Raw genomic sequence first — 25018 nt, 5'->3', positions numbered from 1 at the left:
CAAGCTAAGACTAAGTTTTCTCAGATTGTAAAACTTCTCTGGCCCTCAGCATCCATTTCTATAAAATGAGAAGTTGGACTAGATCAACTGTTTTCCCTTTATTTAAGCAGAAAGAACACTTTCTTCTTACTTAGAAGCCTGATATCTAAAACAGACTCAAGTGGCACTGCTACGGCCTCAGGTGCAGGAGAAAGGACGAAGACTCTCCCTGCCTGCCCCAGGCACTTCCTGGGACCCTGTCCTGGGACCTCCAGGATCTTGTGCAGGTGTCCCAAGGTTCCTCACATTCAAATACTGCCTCTTTCAGCTTTCTTTACCACTATGGGGAACATGATATTCGGTCACTTTGCCCAAAGACATTTGTTTGGGTTGGTGGCTTTGTGTATCAGTCAAGAGGGGATCCCTCTGAGGCCATATGAGGATATCTAAGACCTAAACCATCCCCAAGGGCTCGTCTTCTTTCTAACTAACTACTGAATGTTTCCATCTCAACAAGGCTCTCCTGGGAGACAGCTGTTTGCTTCTGAATCTGTGTTTTCTCTAAAATTATGAAGCTGGATTGGTATGGGTGCTTTAAGATTTATTAAGTTATTTATTTGAAAAGCAGAGAGAAAGACAGGGAAGGAGATCTATCCACTGGTTCACTCCCCAAATGGCCACAACAGCTAGGTCTGGGCCAGGCTAAAGTCAGGAGCCAGGTCTCCCACATGTGTGGCAGCCACCCAGGGACATGGGCCATCATCGGCTGCCTTCCCAGGCACATTAGCAGGGAGCTGGAGCAGAGCAGCCAGGACTTGCAACCAGCACTTGACTCACTGTGCAACAATGACAGCCCCTTTTTGTTAGAGTTTTACATCAATCAAGGTAGTACCACTTAATTCTTCATAAAACTTCATACACTGCTATGTCCCCTAGTTCCCACCATTAAACTTGGTCAGTGAGCACTTGAACAAAAAGCAGAGAGAATATGAGTTTCTCATGCTCATTCTAGAGAGATCAGCTGACAGAGACCTCCAGAGAAGGGGACTTCCGTTTTAAATGTCCACACTCAAGCTGACCCATTCTCTCCTCTCACTCATACACGTTTTATCAACAAAAGTTTGCTGCAGTGCCTGGAGAGGTTATAGGATTGTTATGACGCAATGTTCAAGGCAGACGGCTACCCATAACTCAGAGGCCAAAATAAACAGGAGTATATTAATAGCAGCCACAACATAAAGGTAATTTATTTGCAGCATCTGAGCACTGAGCAATCAGTAGACAGACTGTTAAGCATTTAAGGCATTAAAGCAGAGGCCTCACGAGTGGGAGAAAGGCAGAAGGGATGAGACTGAAAGAAGAAAGATGGATCTCCTTTAGAAACGATGTGGCATCTGAGCCAATTAACTAGAAAACAATTACATGGTTATGGGCAGTACCAAGCACAATGCAAGAGCCGCTCTCCCAGCACCCTCGCTCGGTGTGTAATTCTAGAAGAGAGACCAGACCAGCTCAGTGTTTAATTCTAGAAGAGAGACCAGACCAGGAAAGGTTTGCCTTTTCCCCAACCCTCCTTCCGATCACGGTTTGAATTCAGTGACCGTCACAGTGCCTTCCCTTGAGGGAATGGCAACAAAGAGACAGAAAGCTGCTCTCCAGGCTCCAGTTTTCAAATCCACAAAACCAGAAGGAAACGCCTCATTTTTACAAGCTTTCTTTTCAAACACAGCACAGCACACATTTTGATTGTGTATTCTGGCAATGTCCCAAACAGTACTTAACAAGAAAACAGGCTGACCATGAACGAGGCAGCTCATCAACACTGCAAAGACTTGTTCTGGTGCAGTAAACTCTCACATGAAATCTTCATAGTCAACATTAAACAAAAAGAATGTCCATGTTGTTTCAACTGGGGTGGTAACATGAAACATCAAATGTTCACAAGGGCACATATTGCGTATACATAATGCTTAGACCACTGATACTTTTCGAATCTGAGGTGAGACATGGCCTCTGCAGGTGTCCAGTGTCTGAAGCTGCCCCGAAACCTGATCAGTACATTTAGTGTCTCTCAAATGCACTCCCATCCCTCGTGCCTATCTGCTGGCCTGCTGCTCACTCAGCTCTCGCCCTGCTTGAAGCATCCCCTGGCAGGAGTTTGTATCCAACTGGCTTGTCTGTCTTGATCCCAAAGCTCTTGCAGAGCTTCCACATGCCTCACAATCTTGCCCAGCTCACCTTCTCAGCCTTACCTCCTGCTCATCCTCGTCTTTGTATCCGGCCAACTCTCACCTCCCCAACACGGACCCTTACGCCTCCTTTGCTTGGCCAGCAAAGGTCCCCACTCTTCTCTGCCATCTTACAGGCCAATAAAAATGACAGGTCCTCCATGGAACTTTGCAACATTCTTAGGCAGTTGACTTTCTCTGCTCTTTCAAAGCATCTTCACAGACCTCCACTAGTAAGCTATTCATTTGTTCTGTTACTGCTTCTTATACCTGGCTATGTGACAGCACATCCCAGTGACACCATCTTGAGTCTCACTTCTCTCCCTCTGTTTCAGAAGGACACTGACCACCTGCATATCTGCCTGACCTGGTCATAAAGCTTAACTGCTATCACAGGTCTCTCTGATAAAGCCAGGAAGACCAGCAGGATGCCTGAGGGGCTGGCTCCCAAAGCATTCCTGAAAACAGGTTGTGAAACCAACTCCTACCCACCTCCTATCCAATTGGTACACATATAAAATCCTCTGCCACCCAGCACAGGAACATCTTGCTGTAGCTTCTGATAGACTGCCCATCTGTCCCGGTCTGGAATCCCATATGTAAGTTGTCCAAATTCCCTATTCCTAAATGGAGTTTCCCTCTTCATCCCTTGGTCTTGGGATTCCTTGTCAGTCCAGGAGGCGGTTCACCCTCCGTCACCATTCAGACATTGTTTTCCTCCTCAGTCATTCTAGGGTGGTCCTGGGCAGCACACAGAAGGCCCAAATAGACAACCATTAAATATATGCATTAAAAAAGGTCAGGAATTGGAGCAGGCATCTGGCATAGCAGTTCTAAGACTCCATTTGGAGGGCCTGCATCCCATATCAGAATGCCTGGGTTCATGCCCCGGTACCATTCCTGATCCCAGCTTCCTGCTAATGCAAACCCCAGAGGCAGCAGGCGATGGCTCAACTAGTTGTGTCCCTGTTGTCCACTTGGGAGACTTGGATTGAGTTCCCTTCCTGGCTTCAGCCTGGCCTAGTCTTGGCTATTGTGGCATTTGGGAGAGTGAATCAGCAGATGGAAGATGTCCGTCTCTGTCTTTCCACCTTTTGAATAAATAAAAATAAATTTTGAAACATTGTTATGGTATATTTATTCAAAAGGCAGGAGGAGAGAGAGAAATATCTTCCATCCACTGGTTCACATCCAAATACAACAGCCAGGGTTGGGTCAAGCCAAAGCCAGGAACCATAAACTCCAGCCAGGTCTCCCATTCTCCCATGTGTGTGGCAAGTATTCCACGTGGGTGGCAGAGACCCACACACCTGGGCCATCATCCACTGCTTTCCAGGTGCATTAACCAGAGACTGGATCTGAAGCAGAGTGGCTGAGACTTGAACCAGGCACTCTACAAAACACCCACATCACAAGTGGAGGCTTAACCTTCTGTGCCACTATGCCAGCCCAAAAATTTTCACAAACTGTGGAAGATAGACAAAATGTTAAATAACAACACAAATAAGTATTAATTCTTGACCAATAAAAGAAACATAATGGAAAATGAGTGAGTGCAAAAAAATTCAGAGGCTGGCGTTTTGCAGGCAAGTTTCTCCAACAGTGAGTATTTGAGTCTTCAGAGGCTGAAGGGACTGAATAGGAAGACAGCGCCAGAATAGCACTCCAGGAGGCTGGAGGGGGAGCGAACAAGGCCAGCGGGCAGGCTACGCTGAGCTTGGAGGCTACAAGTGGAACAGTCCTAGAGCCAATTTTGGAGGCCTGGAGTCAACTGGCCCTCAACAAGAGGTGATCACCTGCTCCTGCACACCACAGAGCGTAGTTACAGTGCGGAGAGTTTACCCCCACGTTCACTTCCAGAGACCTAACACACAGTGCCCAGCGTCACTCACCCCCTGGGTGTCAGGCTACACAGGGACACGTCTGCCTGGAATCAGTTCCTCCGATCCACACGGAACATGGAACGGTGGAACACGTCTCCATGCTGCCAGAGGTCATTTCCCTCTCTGAATCTAAGGAGGAGGTAACTCTCCCTAGCAAAGTGGGTCCCCTTCTCTTCACTACAGCCACAGATCTCCACAAAGAATGCAGAGAATTCACGTTGGCGGGACTGAGCACTACAGCATCTCAGAGAGGATGTTAGCAGGAAGCAAAGCAGAGTTCTGTAGAAGTAAGTGCTGAGAGATTACACTTCGATAAAGGCACGCAGGAAGTCTTAAGACACATTGAGACTTGAGAAGGAAGAAATCCCAGAGCAGTCCTCACCAGAACCATGGCCATGGTCAACCATCTAAGGGCTTGCACCTGCTCCTCAGAGGACTGGGGGGTTGCCACCATAATTTCCTGTGGTCTTCATAGTTCGCTGCATAGGAGTTCGTAGGCTAAAGTGCACAGAGCTCTCCTGAGAAGTCAGGCGTGCAGATGCTCTCAGTGACCCCTTTGGTTCATCTTAAGCAAGACCCAAGATAGTTACAGACCATGTGTCAAACCCTGCTGCCTGTCTGCCAATAGCCATTGTCCTCACCCCCACCCCCACCCCCAGCTACCCAGAACAAAGAAGAAGTATCCCATCTTCCAACAGACTCGCTTGGGGTAGCTGAGCTAGGAGGGAAGAGTGGGCGCAGCTTGCTCTTGGCTCCCACTGTTGCCTAGCCATGAATACGGTAGGGAGCCTTGCAGAAGAGGAAGAGGAGCAACAAGCCAGATGGGGCTTGGGTGCTGATGCTGAGAAATTCTGGGTTGCTTGAGACAGGGAGAGAGAGAGAGAGAGAGACAGACAGACAGACAGAGAGAGAGGAATACCTATTTCTATGTAATTCCCAGTTAATTTTAGGTTCTACTCCAGCAGCTGAATCTGTCCACCCCATCTAGGGACATCATATACAAATACTCAGCCCAAGTGGATCTTGCCTGACAGTCAGAGCCAGGACTCCCTGGCCCTGCGGGGCCGTCAGGAAAGCAGCTTCTTATGCAATTTTCTCCTAACAAGCCTCGAGTTTGCCTGGCAGGCTGCAGATCACTCTGACACAGTGCTCACAGTGCAACAAATGAGAAGGCACGGCCAAGTATCTCCTGATTGACTGAAAGCCTATTCGCTTTGAGCCAAGAGAAGGAGACCCAAGCTCAACATCTGTCCATTCCCAAAAAAAGAAGCTTCATGAAATTCCCGGGCTGGACACTCAGCATGGAACCTGGCCATTCCCCCATTAGACCCCTCACTTAATGTGAGAGGATGAAGACACAGGTCTTCTGCATACCTCTCTTAAACTCCCCATCCAGTGCTTGTTCTAAGAAATGAGAGGGGTCCAGTGGATGGACGTTTTCTATCTCTATGCCTTTCAAATAAATAAAAATTAAACAATTAACTAATTAATTTAAAAAGTAGGGAACAGACATTTGGTACAGCAGTTGATGGCACTTGGGATTCCTGCTTTCCAAATTCAAGTACCTGGGTGCTAGTCCTGGCTCCACTTCTGATTCTAGATCCTGCTAATGCACGCCCTGTGAAGCAGCAGATGATGGCTCAAGCACCTGGGTCTCTGCCACCCACCTGTGAGACATGGGAGACCCAGATCAAGTTTCTGAATTCTGGCTTCAACCTGGCCCAGCCCTGCATGTTGTTGACATTTGGGGAGTGACTCAGCAGATCTTTGTCTTTCTCTGTGTCTCTTTCGAATAAAACAATTTTAAAAAAGTAAACTAGACAGAAAGAAGATACAAGAGATCTTCAAATGGTTTATGAAAGATGCATAGTATGAAAAAAACTATCAAAATTTTTGCATCAACATAAATTCATCTTTTAATTTCATTTTCAATGAACTTTTTTTTTTTTTAAAAAAAGATTCATTTATTTATTTGAAAGGCAGAGTTACGGAGAAGCAGAGGCAGAGAGAGAGAGATCTTGCATCCACTGGTTCACTCCCCAGATGGCCAATAATGGCCAGAGCTGTGCCAATACAAAGCCAGGAGCCAGGAGCTTCTTCTGGGTCTCCCATGTGGGTGCAGGGGCCCAAGGACTTGGGCCATCTTCTACTGCTTTCCCAGGCCATAGCAGAGAGCTGGATTGGAAGTGGAGCAGCTAGGTCTTGAATTGGCACCCTTAAGGGATGCTGGTACTGCAGGCAGCAGCTTTACCTATTACACCACAGCACCATCCATTCCATAAACTTTTTGTTTTTTAATTGTTTATTTATTTGAAAGGCAGAGCAACAGGGCAGGGGAATCTTCCATTTGCTGGTTCACTCCCCAAATGCCCGCAACAACCAGAATGAGGTCTGGCTGAAGCCAGGGGCCCGGAACTCTATCTAGGTCTCCCATGTAAACGGCAAGGAGTCAACATGGGGTGCCTCCCAAGATGCATTAGCAGGAAGCTGGATCTGAAGTGGTGTGCCAGTACTCAAACCAGTCCCTCCAATATGGGATGTGGCTATCCCAAGTGTTAGCTTAACCTGCTGTGCATAATTTCTGCCCCCACAAACAAGTCCTCACATCCCTTACTGCCACTTTGAAGGGATCCATAGTCTACAGGAGGCCGATGACACAGGGAAACTAAGCCTGGGCACTGGTCTTAGAGGGCAGATGCTGGGAGGATGGGTATTCTTCCATGTTAAGCTTGTCCTTTGTCGTCAGCCAGGGGCTGAGCCTTCGAAAAGCGTGTTTGTGAGACTGGATGTACTAAATGGTGGAGGCAGGCCTCCCAGGGACGCTGCTGACTTCAGGATGGTCCCACTGCTGTTCCACACTGCACCTCCACCTGCTTCTGTGAAGCCTACACCCCTGGCATTCACACCAGCCTGAGCAGGTAAGGACGAGAGCCCCAGGCTTCCACATTAGCCAAGAGAAGGCGCTCATGCGGCAGGTAGAAGCTCCTCCTGGGGAAATGCTGGAGGCTCTTGGGTCCTGTCAAGGGCTTTAATGTGCCCACAGTTTCCCTTGATAGGAGACATGGTGTCAAAGGGGTGGAAAGTGACAAAACTCAAAAATGTAAGAGCATTGGTGCCAGGATGCCACCTGCACTCCATGCATGGTTAGGGGTACAAGGAGGGAGAGCACTCAGCACAGCCCACACTCACCCTGCAGCTGCCCACCAGGGCTGACCCAGGCAGGAAGGTCGGGAGCCACAGCATGGGGAGTGAGCTCCTGCGGGACTGCAGAACACTAGATCACTGTGCAGCACAAAAAGCTTGCTTTCTTTTCTTTTTGACAGTAGATCCAAAGAAAGTTAATAAATTTTGAGAAGTAGCTCAAGATAAAAATGCAGTATCTTTTACAATCAGTATTATAAAGAATTTCAGGACTGCAATAGCAGAATGTTGAATCAAACTCAAGAACTCTTCCTAGCCAGCCATGCTATAAGCTGCATGTCCTTGAGGCCAGCCCTGGGTAGGCCTCGCCTTCCATAACACTCTCCTATTAGACTGGGTAGAATGAATGCTTTGCTTGTTAGGTGCTTGCCACAGTCTGAATGTGTCCCCCAGAAATCTCAAGTTGGTAATGTAATCCCCAAAGCAGCAATATTGGGAGGTGAGGTTCCTCCCTCAAGAATACATAAGGGGCCGGTGTTATGGCGCAGCAGGTTAAACCTCCTCCCCCATTTGGAGTCCCTGCTGCTCCACTTCTGATCCAGCTGCCTGCTAATGTGCCTGGGGAAGCTGTGGACGGTGGACTGAGTCCTTGGACTCTTTCCACCCACATGGGAGACTCAGATGGTGTTTTAGGCTCCTGACTTCGGCCTGGCCCAGACCGTCGTAGCTACTTGGAGAGTGAACCAGCAAATGGAAGATCTCTGTCTCTCCCTTTCTCTCTGTAATTCAACCTTTTAAATTAAAAAAAATTATTTTAAGGAGAAAATGAATTGAAGCTGCTATGGAAAGGGTGTGTAGGAGAGGGTTTGCTTTCTCTGGCACTCTGCCTTCCAACACGTCAGGACGTGGTAAGAGGCCCACAGTGGATGATGGCACCTTGATCTTGGACTTGCCAGCCTCCAGAACTGTGGAGAATACATTTTAGTTAGTTATAAATTACCCGGTGTCAAGTACTCTGAAAGAGAAGCACAAAACAGACCAAAACCAGTTTTCTACTCCTGTATTCAAGCTGGCTGTCCCAAATCCCAGCTCCTCTGCTTGTAGCCTGGGTGGTCCTGAGAGACTTGCTTACCTCTGTGAGCCTCAACTTCCCCCGTTCCAAGACAGAAGTGGAGAAGTGACAACAATTACAAAGCTACCGGCATAAAGAGAGGGCATTCGGCTATTACCAGCTATTATGATTACCTAGCAGGAAGGCAGTTGATTAAAAAATGCACTGAATGTTAATCAGTGATTAGGGAGCATTTACGAGCTCAGTATCTAAAAAGAATTTTACTATTGGGGAAATATAGGCAATGATATTTGCATATTTACTGTGAGAACGATTCTGTGAAAGACTTGTGTATGGCCCCAAGAATTCAGTTCCTGGCCGCTGGGTAGAAGTTGCTGGTATGTAAATATGGATTCCGTATAAGGAAGAATTTTCTAATACACCGTCTGTGGAGAGGATCTAATGGGTTCTCCATGTCCAAGGGCATTCAAGGAGGCTGCACCACCACCTTGTCAAGATGTGAGCAGAGTTACGTATTAGGCAGATGGCATTCAAGCTCTCTTCCATCCCTCAGTCTGTAGATTCAGTGCAGTCTCGTGTTTCTATTCTGTTGCTGCAATGTCTAATTTTAATCCTTCCATGGCCCTCCACCAAAGCAGCCCTTCTGTCTTCTCTTCTTTCCTGCTCAACCCTTTCCTTGTAGCCAAGCGTATTTACTGACTCAGGAGTCGTTCAGGCATCCAGAGGGCTCCTTCTCCCATTCTACCATGCTCTCTGTCGCCTTAGGTGGCCTGCCTTCCCCTCTGCACAGGACCTTCCTGTCAGTCCTCTGTTCTTGCTTATCTCCACATAGACTTGCGCCAGGAAGCCTACCCTGGTCAAATGACACAGGGAGGGAGGTGCAGAGCACAGATTTGGAGACAAATGGCACTAGGCACTCATGCCATCTCTCCTACCTACGAGCTATCACCCTGGGCAACTTGTTCAATCCCCTAATTCTCATTGTGTTATCTGGGAAATCTGGGTTAGGTCAGTATCTACCTTGTAGAGTTCTCCTGAGATTGAAACTGCTTAGCATGGTATCTGGCACATGGGTTGTCCTCAGTTAGTAATTACTCCTGTTGATATCTAATAAAGGCATTGCTGATGGGATCCTGTTCCTGCCTTTCCTTCGGCTTCCAAGAGAAGTGCATGTAAGAGATGGTTTTGGAGGGGCGGGCCGGGGGGCTAAGAAATCACACACACACACAAAAGATAGAGACAAAGGAAGAGGGAGAGTTCTCTGAAAGTTCTCTGAAAGAATCGCCTGCCTTTTTATGTTTGTCCCTAACACAATTTTAAAGATTGTCCTCTGTGTTCATGCCTCAAAGCCACACAGTAAGACTTATTTAACAAATGGTTCCTCCCTATAGAAAGTTTACAAACCATACAAAACAGAAACATAAAATCACCCTACCATTGAGATCTTAAGGATACCGATAAATGGTAAATATTAAATACATATAAGTACATATCTCACATGAAATAATATTTAACATATTGTTGGCAATAAAAACTAAATCAATCTGAGCAAACCAAATGACTGCTATGGTTAACAGGATTCCCTCCCAAAAATTCCATGTTGGGGGTGGTGTGGCAGAGCAGGTTGAGCCACTGCCTGTGACCCTGGCATCCCAACCCACTTTCAACCCAGTCCCCTGCTAATGCACCTGGCAGTGGAAGATGGTCCAAGTGCTTGGGCCCCTGCACCCATGTGGGAGACCCAGATGGAGTTCCAGATTCCTGGGTTTGGCCTGGATCAACCTTGGCCATTGCCAGCATCTGGGGAGTAAACCAGCAGAAGGAGGATCACTCTCTCTCTCTCTCTCTTTCTCTATTTCTCTGAACTCTGCCTTTCAAATAAATACATCTTTTTAAAAAAGAAAAAAAGGCTTGGCTGAAACCTCTAGATTTTGAAAAAAAAAAATTCCATATTACATGACAGGCCATCTGGATCCCACTTCCTACCCTCACCCATCTCATTATCGGCTTTCCTTCCCCTTGCCTACTTATCAAGCCATCCTGCACTGCACTACTCCAGGGCACTTAAAGGAAAGCTCAGAGTTTAGGCTCCATGTAGGCAGTCACCCAGACTGGCCTCTCTACCTTTCCTGCTTCAGTGTCATGCATAGGAATCTTACCTGACAATTTTACTTCCTCATTAGACAATGTTTAAAGGAGGGCTAAAACTTTTTAAAATGAGGGGTGGGGGACTGGTGTTGTGGTATAGCAGGTAAAGTCACCTCCTGCACCAGCATCCCATATGGACGCTGGTACATGTACCAGCTGCTCTACTTCCAATCCAGCTCCCTGCTAACGGGCAGAAGATGACCTAAGTGTTTGGACCCCTGCCACTTATGTGTGAGACCTGGAAAAATCTCCTTGCTTTTCAAATAAATAAATAAATATTTTTTAAAAAGCATGAAGGATCTGGGACTCTATTATCTGGTTTCAGTCTAGTTGTAAGTTTTGGAGGAAGCTAGGTTAGGAAAGAAAAACCCAACATTATGGTAAGGGAAAAGCTTTACCTTTTGTTTTACCTTAATACTAGGGCATATAAAATTACTCATATAAAAGGAGATTAAGAGCTAGATTTTTTTGGTCCAAAATTTTTTGAAATCCATTCATACAAGAGATTTTCAAAAAGGTCATGAAAAATGCATATTATGAAAAAGCTATGGATGAATTTCAATTTTTGCATCAAAATAAATATCTTTTAATTCCATTTTCTACAAACCTCAGAATACCCCCATGTTTCTACTCACATGTAAATTTTGAGTGCTTTGTTTTTTGTTGTTGTTGTTGTTTTTAAGATTTATTTATTTATTTAAACAGCAGAGACAGAGTGGGGGAAAGACAGAGAGAAATCTACCATCCACTGTTTTGCCTTCTAAATGCCAGCAACAGCTGGGGCTGGGCCAGGACAGACTAAAGCTTGGAGCCTGGAAATCCACATGGGTCTATCATGTGGGTGGCAGGGACCCAAGTACCTGAGCCATCATCCACTGCTTTCCCAGGTATATTAGGAAGCTGGATGGGAAACACAGAATAGCAGGGACTGAAACCAAATATTCTGTATGGGATCCAGGCACCCCAATCTTTGCTTAACATGCCGCACCATACCACAGGCCCCTGGTGCTGTGTTTTTAAAATCAGATTTCCCCTATATTAAGTCAAGTTCTCTGTCCCTGCCAGGTACTGGTCAAAGTGATCTGAGTTTTCTTCCCTAATGAGTTGAGTCATGCTTATTAAGATAGAGGGCCCAAATTAGCCCTGTGACATCAGCTACTATCTTGTGCAACACCCATGCTTGGCTACATCCCAACTGATGGATCAAGTGTTTGTTCACAGCCATGAACTTCATCTTTCCTCACTCCCTTGCTTTTATCCGGGCTGCCTCTGGACATTTCAGTTTCCCTTCCCCTAGCAGTGAAGTGTTGAGGCCAACTTGAGCTTGTTTGTGAGAGAAGATGGTTACATTTTCAGAAATGTTGTGAGTCAATTGTTAAACGTGGCTAGTATGAAAACCAAATTATGCAATTAAAGAAATTATATTAGAAACAAAAGAAAGACTTACTCAAAAACTCATCACTTCCTAATTACAAGGGTACTGCAAAAAGTTCTTGGAAAATTTAAATAAAAATCAAGCTATTTTGCTGGAAAAATCTTTGAAATCCTTACATAGGTTTTTCATAAAGCATGTTTTTCATGAACCTTTGGCAGTGCCCCTCTAGTTTATTTTACCATCATCTTCGCGCTCCGAGTTATGGACATCTAGTGTATCCGAAATACTGTGCAATAGTGTGTGCACCTCTTCCTAACAGCACACTGAGTGACGTTCATGTTGGTATTTTGATATCAAGAAATAGCGAGAGTGTTTGCGCAGGGAGCTCAGCAAACGCTATCCCTCCAGGCTTGACGCATTGTTGTGTTAATTGTTTAGACAAAGGGTCTGCAAACTCTGGCCTTTGGCCTGTTTTTTCTGTGTCCCTTGAGCTAAGAACGGTTTTTACATTTCAAAGGGTTGTAAAAAATATTCAGAACCTCTCTCTGATATAGACAACAATATTGCATTGAGTCAGTGGAGAAGGCAAACAATGATTTTTTTCTAATTTGGCATGCTATGCCTTCCAGCCAGAACGGGAGCCTCCAGCTGCTCTTCTTCTCCCACCTCCTCCCTAATAATCACGAGTCTAGCATTAGGAGTCCACCGACAGCTGAACTTGATGGAGTACAAGGCAAATGGAATCCAATCATTTCACCACCGCAGTCATATTAGCCCCACAGAAACAATAACAGTGAAAATATGTTTTGATTCTTAGAAGCATTAGATAAGAAAAAAAAAAAAAGAAAAAGGATACATTTACTGAAACCATCTTCACTTTACAATGGTAAGTGGATATTTGGCAATTATCCAGATAATTGGATCGGATACAGCAGCCAGACCACCCCCTTCTCCGTAACTCCCTATGAAAAGTCTTTCTGGGAGTTTAATGATCCACATTGCCAAAATTAACTGGGTAGTTATTGTTTTTCTAAGGGTGACAACTCATCTCTCATTCATTCTTTTAACAAATGGTGCCCCTTCTTTTTAAAAATTATTTATTTGGAAGGTAGAGTGACAAGAGAGGCATAGACACAGAGAGACGGGCATTCCATCTGCTAGTTCACTCCCAAAATGCCTGCAACAGCTGGGGCTGGGCCAAGCCAAAGCCAGGAGCCTGGAACTGCATCCAGGTCTCCAACACAGGTTGCAGCACTTGCGCAGTTACCTGCTGCCTGTCAGCGTCTGCATTAGCAGGAAGCTGGGTCGAAAGCAGAGCTGGGACCTGAACCCAGGCTCCAGAACGGGATGCAGGCCTCCCAAACAGTGTCTTCAAGGCTGCTTCAAATGCTGGCCCCTGAATCGTTCTGAGTCCCATATCGTTCTGAATCCCATATCGTTCTGAATCCCGTAAATGTCTTGAAGGGGCTGTCCTCATTGACAGTCAGCCTGCTTGCTAGATATTGCCTGAATTCTTGAGACATTTACCAAGAACGCAGCCATCAAATTTTTAACATGAAAACCACCCAGAAGCAACACATTTTAGTTGCTTCTATTCCCTTCTTTTCCCCATGGGCCAGCATTTCTGCTGATACCCAGCATCAGTCTCACCAGCATGACTGATGAGGGCCGCCATCATTCCTCCTGTTAGGTTTTAGGATTTCAAGGCTCAAAGAAGGAGAGGAGGTGACTAGTCAAAGTAGAAAAGACTTTATTTGAGGGGGGACAGAACGGAGTGGGGGGCAGGAAGTGAAAGAGGGAGTAGGGGTTGAGCCTGCCCTGATAGAGTGGAGGGTTTGAAAGCAAGCTTGGATCCGTTCGAGCAGCAGGCAGAGTCCCTTCGGAAGTTGCTTGTTGGGAAGGTGCAGAGTGCCGTGTGGACCCTGATCGGGTGGGAAGATGTAAGTGAGGGTCACAGTGCGCTGTGTTAGCAGTTTGGAGTGTCCCAGCTGCGGGGCTTTCCAGAGCAATACACATTCTACTAGCCTTTATACTAACTATCTGTGCCCACGGTGGGGAGAGCGGTAAAAGGTTAGGAGGAGGGTGAGGAAGAGAGGGGAAAGGGGGGAGGGAGAAAGGGGCACCGGGCAAGTCCAGGGCCACGTTCCTGAGAAGGCTGCATCCCCGAGGGAAGAGGAAGAGGAGGAAGGGAAAGTGGAGGGTTGGAGGGGAGGCTCCAGGCCTTTCTCCTGCCTGAGGACTTGGAACGAGGAGAGGTGGCCTGGCAGGAGGACGAAGGATCGGCTGTAGGGGACCTCTGACCATTTGCCATTTCTCTGTGTTGCTATTAAGGTTGTAGAGAATTTTGAGAGGAAAAGTACCAAATTCTTGGCCATTTAGAGTCATTTTCCAATTCATATCGAGGCCAAACTTCAATGCAGAAGAAAATTAATCATTATGGCCTTATCTCCCCCATTAGGCCCAAATTGTGCAAGGTTTTAAAGAGATGAACCGAGAGGCGTAGGGTGAAATGTGAGAAATTTTGGAGCCCACGGATCTGATAGGATGGGTCCAGAGGCTGGAGAGCCACTCACTGAGGGCATCCCCCAGGAGCCTCCTGCAACCAGAGGAGTGGTTTAAGACAAGCGCCCTTGCCTAAAAATGGGACAACCCTCCCCCGTCACGGCAGATCTCCTGCCATGTAAGGTCTCCCCCTATTCCTGGGACAAAAGGGAAGGGGGAATGGGACCAAAGTCTACCTTAGACCTCCCAGAACCCCATCGCACTTTGGGGAAACAACAGCCATCCCACAGGCTGAAAATCATGTCCAGTGTTGCCTGTAGCAGAGAGGTGAACGCGTCAGGAGGTGAGAAAGTGCAAGCAGGGGGAGAGGAGATGAGTGACCAAGGCAGTTTGCCACGGAAAGGAGAAGAAAGTTTGGAGGAGGCAGGGGGTGGGGGTGGGGTGGGGGTCGCGGCTCTTACCCTGGGGATGAAGGAGCAGCTGGTTTCTGATGGACCACAGTGGGCAAGAGGCCGATATCCATACCCTTCCCCATGCGGACCACCAAATGTAAGGAAAGCGGAGCAGAACACAGGAGACGGCGTAGGAGCTCACAGCCAAAATGAATTTATTCAAGAAAAAATAAACTGGCAGAGGTGGCTGACTGCTGGCACGCACACAGACCAAACATGTGGCAGAGAGCCACAGAGAGCCAGAATTTAGTAATGGGCTAGGTTTACACAGCACAAGTCAGGTAAGGGCCACGGTGGAGGAAGCGGGTGGAGCTGGGCTTCTCAGCCTTCCTCTCTGTGGGCCAGTTAGTCGGAAAAGAATGCAGAGGGTGGGGTGGCAAATAGAGGGCACGGGACCAAGCCAGCTAGGAGTGCAGGGGCCACGTCCTGTCCTTGCTCCTTCACCTCCCAAGATCCCGTCTGCCAGAATTATGCTTCTGAAACTTGGGTGTCACTGCCTTCATTTATTTCATTTTATTTATTTGAGAGGGAGAAGGACAGGCAGAGGGAGAGGGAGAGGGAGGGGGAGAGGGAGGAGGAGGGGGGAGAAGCAGAGGCAGAGGGAGAGGGAGACAGAGACAGACAGACAAACAGACACACACACACAGAGAAGAGAGTTCCCATCTGCTGGTTCACTCTCCAAATGTCCACAATGGCCAGGGCTGTGCTGCACCAGAGACAGTGGCTGGGAACTCCATCCAGGTCTTGGGGTAAAACCAGCACTTAGTATCCTAGGTAACATCAGCTCTATAAAAGTACTTTGGTCACCCAGCTTATCTTGAGGAAGATACACTGTTCCGAAGAAAAAAATTTTCTTTTTTCTGGGGCTGGCATTGTGCCACAACAGGTTAAACTGCTGCCTACACTGTGGCGTTCAAGTCCTTGTTGCTCTACTTCCAATCCAGCTCCCTGCTAATATGCTTGGGAAAGCAGCAGAAGATGGCTCAAGTGCTTGGGCCCCTGCACCCATTGGGAGACTCAGATGAAACTCCTGGTTCCTGGCTTCAGCCAGTTGCAGATGTCTGGGGAGTGAACAAGCGGTGGAAGATCTCTCTCTCCCTCCACCCCTCTCTCTGTAATTCTCCCTTTCAAATAAACAAATAATTTAAAAAAGAAGGGAAAGAAAGTTTTTTCGCAAACCAAGTGTCATCCTGATTACAATAATTTTTAGTATTGTTTCTCCATTAAACTTTAAGCTCTTGGAAGGCAGAATCTGCGTTTATCTTTGTGGTACTGATGACATTTAGATAGTTCTCGGCACCTATATACATTCAACAAGTCAAAGAACAGGTGAATGAACAAATACATGAATGAATGATATCTAGCAGGAAACACTGAACAGGAGTGAAGTTTAAGGGGGCTTCAAAAGAAAAAATACTCTTCCTTGTTGAAGAAGCAAGGTCATTTATATAGCTTTTTTTGTAAAGAGAATCATTTAAAAAGTGATTTTCCCACTGAATTGATGATAAGCATTCATAGTGGAAAGACCATTGTCAGGAGACCTGAAGCCTAGCCTTGTGCCATCACCAAATGATAAAGTCGGTGGTTTGTATTTATCCAGTGCTTGATATATCCCATGTGCTGCACTTGTGTTTGCTTATCTAATCTGCAAAAACAGTAGGTATCACTAACAGTCTCTTTGTATAAACAAGAAAACTGAGCCTTGCATAGGACAAGTGAATTGCCCAAGTTCCCACTCTGGCTTAGCCAAATTTGACCCCAGGAAGCTTGTTGGTGGCCCAGAGGCTGCCTTGCAGGCTGCCCAGTGGGTCTCTAACCAGTCTGCACTGGGAATCACCTTGGGGAGATTTACCGGGGCCCAATCGCAGTTGGATGATCCCATGTGGGTGAGCTCTGATCTTGGGTGCCACTTGTAAGACGCCTCGCAGCAGCTCCTGCGTGGCCAGGGCTGAGAGCTTCTCCAGGCTCTTTCAGCCCTAAGCTGATGTGACCTCCCCAAAGCACCTTCTCTGGGCTTCAGTGTATTCTATACAAAGCAGTAGCTGACACCACTTCTCCTGCAGTAATCCTAGCTTGGACATCCAGCAATTCCCCTTGCTCCTCCTGCACCCCCAACCTCAGGCCCAGGTGAGGAGAGGGCTTCTGGGATTTCCACATGTGGCTGCAACCACCATTCCTCTGGACTTCTGTCTCTACACACAAGAACTGGGGCTGTGATAAGGTAAAACTGTCTGCAAAGGAAGCCAAAGCCGAGCAGCTACTTAGGAAAAACACAGGTGGCCTCCTTAGGGTGATCCTGCAGCCCTGGGGGTATCGGTCAGCTGGTTCACTATACAAGACACCGGAGACGACCCACTTGGGAAGAGAAATAGATGATTTTGGCTCATGCTCCTGGAGATTCAAGGTTGGGTGGCCCCTTGGCTCACCCCTGGGGATTGTATTCATGCTGGCGGAGTCCAGAGGTGGCTCAGAGCATTGATGGCAAAAGGTGAGAGAGCCTAGTGTCTGCCTGGGTCTCTCCCCATTCAGCCTCCAGCATTTACCCATAGACCTCACCCTCACAATCCCATGCAATCCAATAGGTTTTCAGCCTCTCAGCATGATTAATATACGGCTTTGGGGTTTATAGATATCTGCATGCATTTGGAGGCCAAATCATATTCAAACAACTGCACTGGATAGAAGGATAGGGAGCACAACAGAGTTCATGGACTGGTCATAGACCAGCCTGGGCTCTTCTGCTCTGCCTCAGTAGGACAAGGTATGAAGAAGTCAAGATTCCAGGCTGTACTCTCAGAAAGGAAACTCCACCAAGGAGAAAAAGAGAAGGTTGAGAGGAAGGTATGTAGTGGGGTAGTTGAGAAGCTGCTTGGTTCCTCTGTGCCCCATATTTCAGCGTCTAAGTTGAAATGCCAGCTCTGCTCCCAACCCCAGCTTCCTGTCAATGTGCACCCTTTGGAGGCAGCAGGTGACAGCTCAAGTAATTGGGTCCTTGCCACCCACATGGAAGACCAAGATTGAGTTCCAAGTTCCTGGCTTTAGCCTGGCCCAGCCCTGGTTGTTATAAGCATTTGGGAAGTGAAACAGTAGATGGAAGATCTTTTTCTGTGTGACTCTCTGCCTTTAAACAAAATAAAGATAAAGCTAAGGGGCTGGGACTGTGGTATAGTGGGTAAAAGCCACTGCCTGCAGCGATGGCATCCCTTTTGAGCACCAGTTCGAGTCCTGGCTGCTCCACTTCTGATCCAGCTCTCTGCTAATGCACCTGGGAAAGCAGTGGAAGATGGCTCAAGTTCTTGGACCCCTGAACTCATGTGGGAGACCCAGATGAAGCTCCTGGCTCCTGGCTTCAGCCTGGCCCAGCCTTGATAATTGTGGCCATTTGTGGAGTAAACTGGTGGATAAAAGATTCCTCTCTCTCTCTCTCTGCTTCTACCTCTCCTCTGTAACTCTGACTTTCAAATAAATAAATCCTTAAAAAAAGAAAAATTTTTTAAATTTATTTTTTAAAAAGATTTGTTTATTTGAAAGAGTTACAAAAAGAGAGGGAGACACACACACACACACACACACACACACAGAGAGAGAGAGATCTTTCACCTGCTGGTTCACATTTCAAATGACTGCAATGGCCAGGGCTCGACCAGGTAAAGCCAGGAGCCTGGAACTCCATCTGGGTGTCCCATGTCGGTGCAGGGGCCCAAGCACTTGGGCCATCTTCCATTCCTTTCCCAGGTACATTAGCAGGGAGCCAGATAGGAAGTGGAGCAGCTGGGACTCAAATTGGTACTCATATGGGATGTGTGGGCATTACCAACAGCGGCTTAACCAGCTGCTCTAAAAATAAAATAAAAAAAAAAGTTTAAAAAAGAGAGCAGGCTGAGCAGATAAAAACTAGTGGTGGTTCGAGTATGTCCTATTCTCATAGGTGAACACATGAGCCGAGTTCCAGTGTCCCCAGGAGGAAATGATCTAATTCTCAGGGTTCTAGGAGGGTCTTGCTTAATGCAATCTGTTCCAAGGCCAGCGAGGACCAAGGTGGCTTTAGGGTGACATCTTGGGCACCATCCAGACAAGGCTGTAAGCTCCTCTCTAAGGCCTAAAGCCCAAACCACCCAAGGAAAGTCCGACGTCCGAGAATAACCAGGACCAGCCCCTACTTCTTAGAACAAAGGCAGAGCACATACTGTTTTCGTCCTGTTGTACTTGGCACTTCATTTGAAGAAATGGAAGTGTCTCTAGTGCCTCGGCCATGCTCTCGTGGCATCCCAAATTCCTCATGTAGTACCCCCCGACTTGTGGGGTGATCTCCCCAGAGGGACTCTAGCTCCAGGTAGGCAGGGGGTGTGCCTGTCTTGTATACTGCCACATTCCCAGCTCCCAGCTTAAAACATCACCCTGGGGCGCACAAATGATTGACGTAAAGGTTAGCCGGCAGTGCAGCGATACCTGCTACCTACTTCGTGGGAAAGCGCTGAGACATGAGCTGCTGTATTTATTATAAGAGCTCTCCTGGTTTAGACTAAACACGGCTTGTTTGGGTTAAAAAAGGATGTCTGCTTTTTTGACAGTTTCTTGTTTTCTTATGAAGTCCATGTTATTCTTAATAAGAGCGAACAAAACCAAACAATGGTTTTAATGTTTGGGATTCTTAATAAACATATTAATACTAAAAGCCTTCAGAGGCGGCAACCGTGTTAGTGACATGAGCCCGGCTGGCTGGAGTCCTGTTCACTGCTCCTAGGAGTCTCCCTTCCAGCAGTGAAGGTCAAAGACCTGGCAAGGGCCGTTTATCACCAACAGGAAATGTGGAAAACACCCTGCCCTTTAATCTTCAAATTACCTCCAGGAAAACAGAAAACAAAGCCATCATCAGACATTATCCACCAGGAAAGCACAGCCTTCCTTGGATGCTCAGAGCCTGCTTTTAAAGCCTCATATTTTATGATTACATCAAAACACTTAAAGCGTTTCAAAGAGTTCTTTCAGCAAGACTCACAGTGGTCACAAAAATAAATGTCATTATCTCCTTATTACAGATAAGGAGAACTGCTCTGGTTTCTACATGATTTCTCCCACAACCTCAGAAGGAGATGAGAACTCCAAATGCTGCCTCCCAGCCCTCAATGCCAGCGCCACTGCCAGCTGCTGCACCTCCAAGACAGCGCCTTCGGGTCCTGAACCTGCCCATTCTCCTGCTGCAACTTCAGAGTGCAAAGATGAGGGATGCTACTTCAAGAAGTTCATGGAAAATGCAATTAATAGATGTTGATTTTGGAGCCGGCATTGTGGCACAGTGGGTTAAGCTGCTGCTTGTCACAACTGTTATATCTTAATGTTAGCCGTCACAAAGCACACCGGACACCAGAGTAAGGGAAAGGGTTTATTGGGGAACACCCTACAGACCGGAGTGAAGGGGCGGCGAAGGAAAAAGAGAAGGAGAATATGAGGGAAACAGAGAGGAGAGGAGCTAGCAAGGAGAGAAGATAGAGCAGAGAAGAGGAGAGAGGAGAGCAGAGCCAAGAGACCAGAGGAGGAGGCTAGAGAGAGGAACCGAGAGAGAGCAGGAGAGAAGGGCCAAGAGAGCAGGTGTTCAGGAACAGGCCCTTTTAAAACTTTGCCTGAGGGCGGGCAGGGAAGCACGAGCAGCGAATCCCATTAGGATGCGGGTGGAGCCTGGTTCAGGTAGCTGGGCCATGTGGCCACCTGGCCACAACTGCACCAGTTTCCTAACAACAACGGCATCCCATATTGGAGGCCTGGTTCAAACCCCAGCTGCTCCGCCTCTGATCCAGCTCTCTGCTAATCCACCTGTGAAGGCAGAGAAAATTCTCTCAAGTACTTGGACTCTCGCCACTCATGTGAGAGACTCAGGAGTTCCAGGTCCCTGGCATTAACTGGCCAACCCCAGCTGGGCCATTTTGCGAGTGAAACAGTGGATGAAAGATCTCTCTCTCTCTCTCTCTCTCTCTCTCTCTCTCTCTCCACCTTCCGTCATTCTACTTTTCAACTAAATAAAATAAATCTTGAAAAAAAGTTTATTTTGTTATAAAAAGTTTGAAATTCACACAAGAAATTCATACAAGAGGCCTTCTGAAATTCATGGAAAATGGATATTTGGAAAAACCTATCTGTGGATTTCAATTCTTTTTTGCATTAAACAAACTTCTCTTTTAGTTCCATTTCCCTCTCTTTTTCAAACTTTCTGTTTGCTTATTTTTATTTTATTTGAGAAGCAAACACAGAGACAGAAACAGAGACATCTTTCATTAGCTGGTTCACTCCCCCAAATGCCCAGGGCTGGGCCAGGCTGCACCCAGGAGCTAAAACTCAATCTGAGTCTCCCACATGGATGGCAGGGATCTAAGAACCCAAGCCACCATCTGCTGGCTCCCATTGTGTGCAATAGCAGGAAGCTAGTTCAGAAGTAGAGTAGCCAGGACACACACCAGGCATTCCAATACAGGTGCAGACATATCAAGCAACATTTAACTGCTGTGCCAAGCCCTGCCCCATCAATTACTGTTTTTATTGTTGTTGAAGGACTTAGAGACAGAAAGAGACAGAGAGAGAGAGAGAGAGAGAAAGAGAGGGAAAGAGAGAGAGTGTGTGTTTTTATCCTCAGCTACACTCTCCAAATGCCCTCAACAACTGGAGTTGGGCTGAGGCCAAAGCCAGGAGCTGGGAACCCCATGCAGGTGTTCCATAGAGGGTGACAGGAACCCACTTACTTGAACCATCACCCTTGGTTCCCAGGGTCTGCATTAGCAGAAAGCTTGAAATCCGGAGGCGGAGTCAAGAATCAAAACCAGGGGTTGCACTGTGATGTAGTAGGCTAAGCCTCTGCCTGCACAGCCACCATCACATATGGGCATGAGTTCATGTCCCGGCTGTTCCTCTTCCAATCCAGCTCTCTGCTAATGGCTTGGAAAGCAGCGGAAGATGGCCCAAGTGCTTGGGCCCCTGCATCCATGTGGGAGATCCAGAAGAAGCTCTTGGATCCTGATTGGCCCAGCTCTGGCCTTTGCAGCTATCTGGGAAGTAAATCAGCAGATGGAAGATCTTTGTCTCTCCCTCTCTCTGTCTATAACTCTGCCTCTCAAATAAATAAATAAATAAATCTTTTAAAAAAATCAAGACCAGACACTTAGGACATGGGCATTTAAAAAAAAAAGATTTATTTTATCTATTTGAGAGACAGAGTTACAGAGAGGTAGAGCCAGAGCAAGAGAGAGAGATCCTCCATCCACTGGTTCACTCTCCAAACGATAGCAATGGCCGGAGCTGAGCTGATCCACAGCACCAGCCCCGACATCAGCATCTTAACTGCTGGACTAAATGCCTGCCCCCCCCCATTAATATTTGAAGCGCCCTCATATTTGTGTTTTCCTACAGTGTTCCCTGTTCCAAGGGTCCCAAGGACATTACAGAAATAAGTAACTGACCTGGCAATGGCAATAATGTTAAAAACTTAAATTTAAAATGACCACCACCAATAAACTCAAATTGGGGAGCGGCAAGCCTGCCTTTTTCATGTGTACATCTTGCTACTGTGCACAAAGTGCCCTTAGCAAGAGTGAAGTACTGATGCTCGTTCTGGAAGTAAGTGTGACCCTCTTGTCCAGGATACAAATCTCACTGTTATTGGGAGCAACAGTCAATGACTAAACATTTGTGGAGGGCTGTGTTTGTACCAGACACTTGATGCTCTAAACACTTATTCCCTCTGCAACTCTAAGAGCTTGGCATTGCTATCATCTCTATTTTATAGAAGAAACTGAGGCACCTCACGTTGTGCTCCCCTCAAGGTTGACATTGCCGTGTGGTGCTGCTCCAAGGTTTAGACATGAGGGTCTTGGAGTCCAAAGCTCACACTCTTAATCATTATCTATATTGTCTCCAGACTAAAGCTGAGAAGCCAGGAACCCCGTGCAGGTTCCCCACATGAAGGAGTGACACATCCCCACATGGATGACAGGGACTCCAGTACTTGGATCATCATTGGCTGCTTTTCAGGCACATCATCAGGGAGCTAGATCGGAAGCAGAGTAGACAGGATTTGAACTGCCACTCCCAAATGGGACGAGGGCTTCCCACTGAGTCATAATGCCCACCCCCACACCTAAGTTTTGTTTTGTTTTGTTTTGTTTTGTTTTGTTTTGACAGGCGGAGTGGACAGTGAGAGAGAGAGACAGAGAGAAAGGTCTTCCTTTTGCCGTTGGTTCACCCTCCAATGGCCGCCTGCGGCCGGCGCACTGCGGCCGGCGCACCGCGCTGATCCAGTGGCAGGAGCCAGGAGCCAGGTGCTTTTCCTGGTCTCCCATGGGGTGCAGGGCCCAAGCACCTGGGCCATCCTCCACTGCACTCCCTGGCCACAGCAGAGAGCTGGCCTGGAAGAGGGGCAACCGGGACAGAATCCGGCGCCCCAACCGGGACTAGAACCCGGTGTGCCGGCGCCACAAGGCGGAGGATTAGCCTAGTGAGCCGCGGCGCCGGCCCCTAAGTTTTAAAAATAATGTAGATCAGTACATTTTTCTGTAATGGGCCAGTTATTAAATGTTTTAGGTTTTACTAGTTCAAGTCCCTGCTGTTCCACTACCCATCCAGCTCCCTGCTAATGCTCCTAGGAAAGCAACAGAGGAAGGCCCAAGTGCTTGGGCCCCTGCACCCACATGGGAGACTCTACCTGCCCAGCTCCATCCAGTAATTGCAGCCATTGGGGAGTGAATCAACAGGTGGACGATCTCTCTCTCTCTCTCTCTCTCTCTCTCTGTGTGTGTGTCCCTCTCTTTGTAATTCTGCCTTTCAAATAAACAAATACATCTTTTTATTTATTTATTTATTTTTATTTTTTATTTATTTGAAAGGCGAGGTTACAGAAAGAGACAGAGAGACAGAGAGAGAGGTCTTCTATATGCTGGTTCACTCCCCAAATGGCCACAACAGCCGGGTCTGGACCAAGCCAGAGCTAGGAGCCAGAAGCTTCTTCCAGGTCTCCCACATGGGTGCAGGAGCTCAAGCACTTGGGGCATCTTCTGTTGGTTTCCCAGGCCACTAGCAAGGAGCTGGATTGGAAGTGGAGCAGCTGGGACTCAAAGCAGTGTCCATATGGCATGTCAGTGTCATAGGCAGAGGCTGAACCCGCTACACCACCATGCTAGCCCCAGTAAATCTTTATTTAAAAATAAACATTTTTAGGCATTGCTGGTCATGTCATTTCTTTTGTAACTATTCTGCTGTCTTGTAGGGCAAAATGGCCTCGGACAATACAATGACCAGGGCTGTGTCTCAATACAACTTTATTTATAAAACAGAGGTCCAGCCTTAGCCTGTGAGCTATAATTTCTTCATCCACTGTAAACTGTTTGTGACAGGCTTGAGGGGCAGGGAAATACTCTCAATCAGCCTGTTAGTGGACAGACTGCACCTCCCGTCACCCCTTTAGTCCCCACTCCCCACCAGTAGAGTTTTCACTGCTGACCAAGCCAAGAATTTTTCCAAAGCCTTTCACCTTAAGTTTAGTTCAGCAAAAATATTTTTCAATTCAATTTCCTTTGGGGCTTCATACATCAGTTTAAAAGGAGAAAAATCAATGACAAAGTGAAAGCCGACATAGTGGTTGTAACAACAACCAGTAATTAGGAAATTCTTTAAACACATTCTACCCAGAAGCCCTGACCCTCTTTCTAGACCACTTCCCATATACTGCCATCTCAGTCTTCACAGGCGATTTGCAATATACATTCAGGTGGATTAGAAAACTACAAAGAGGGAGCAGAGCAGGCATTTGGCCTAATAGTTAAAAAGATGTCTGCGTCCCACGCTGGAGTACCTTGGGCTGCATTCCCAGTGCCAGCCACTGACTCCTGCTCCCTGCTAACGTGGACCCTGGAAGGGAAGCTGTGATGACTGAAGTGGTAGCGTTCCTCAATCCAGGGAGACCTGGATTGAGTTGCTGGCTCCTGGTTTCAGTCCTGGCCATTTGCAGGCATTTGGGGAGTAAACTAGTGCATAGGGGCATGCACACACTCTCTCTCTTTTCTCTCTCTCTCTTTCTTTCCCTCCACCCCCCCCCCACCGCACCTCCCTCCTTCTCTCCTTTCTCTCTCTCTCTCTCTCTCTCTCTCTTTTTTTTTTTTTTTTTTTGACAGGCAGAGTGGACAGTGAGAGAGAGAGACAGAGAGAAAGGTCTTCCTTTTTGCCGTTGGTTCACCCTCCAATGGCCGCCGCGGCTGGCG

General features: G+C 47.2%; 1 protein-coding gene across 13 annotated transcripts in view; it reads right to left on the bottom strand.

Annotated features, from left to right (window-relative positions):
- CACNA1C (calcium voltage-gated channel subunit alpha1 C) overlaps positions 1–25018 on the bottom strand; it is a 739977-nt gene that overhangs the window by 677920 nt on the left and 37039 nt on the right. Inside the window, exon 1 of one of the 13 annotated variants that reach the window (XM_070048311.1) lies at positions 14790–14906. The gene's annotated coding sequence lies outside the window, so the exon portion shown is untranslated. 13 annotated transcript variants of the gene reach the window in all.

This window comes from Oryctolagus cuniculus, chromosome 9 (genome assembly GCF_964237555.1).
Source record: "Oryctolagus cuniculus chromosome 9, mOryCun1.1, whole genome shotgun sequence".
In the NCBI taxonomy this organism is placed as follows: Eukaryota; Metazoa; Chordata; class Mammalia; order Lagomorpha; family Leporidae; genus Oryctolagus; species Oryctolagus cuniculus.
The sequence above is the reverse complement of the archived record's forward strand: the minus strand, read 5'-3'. Positions and strand labels throughout refer to the sequence as shown.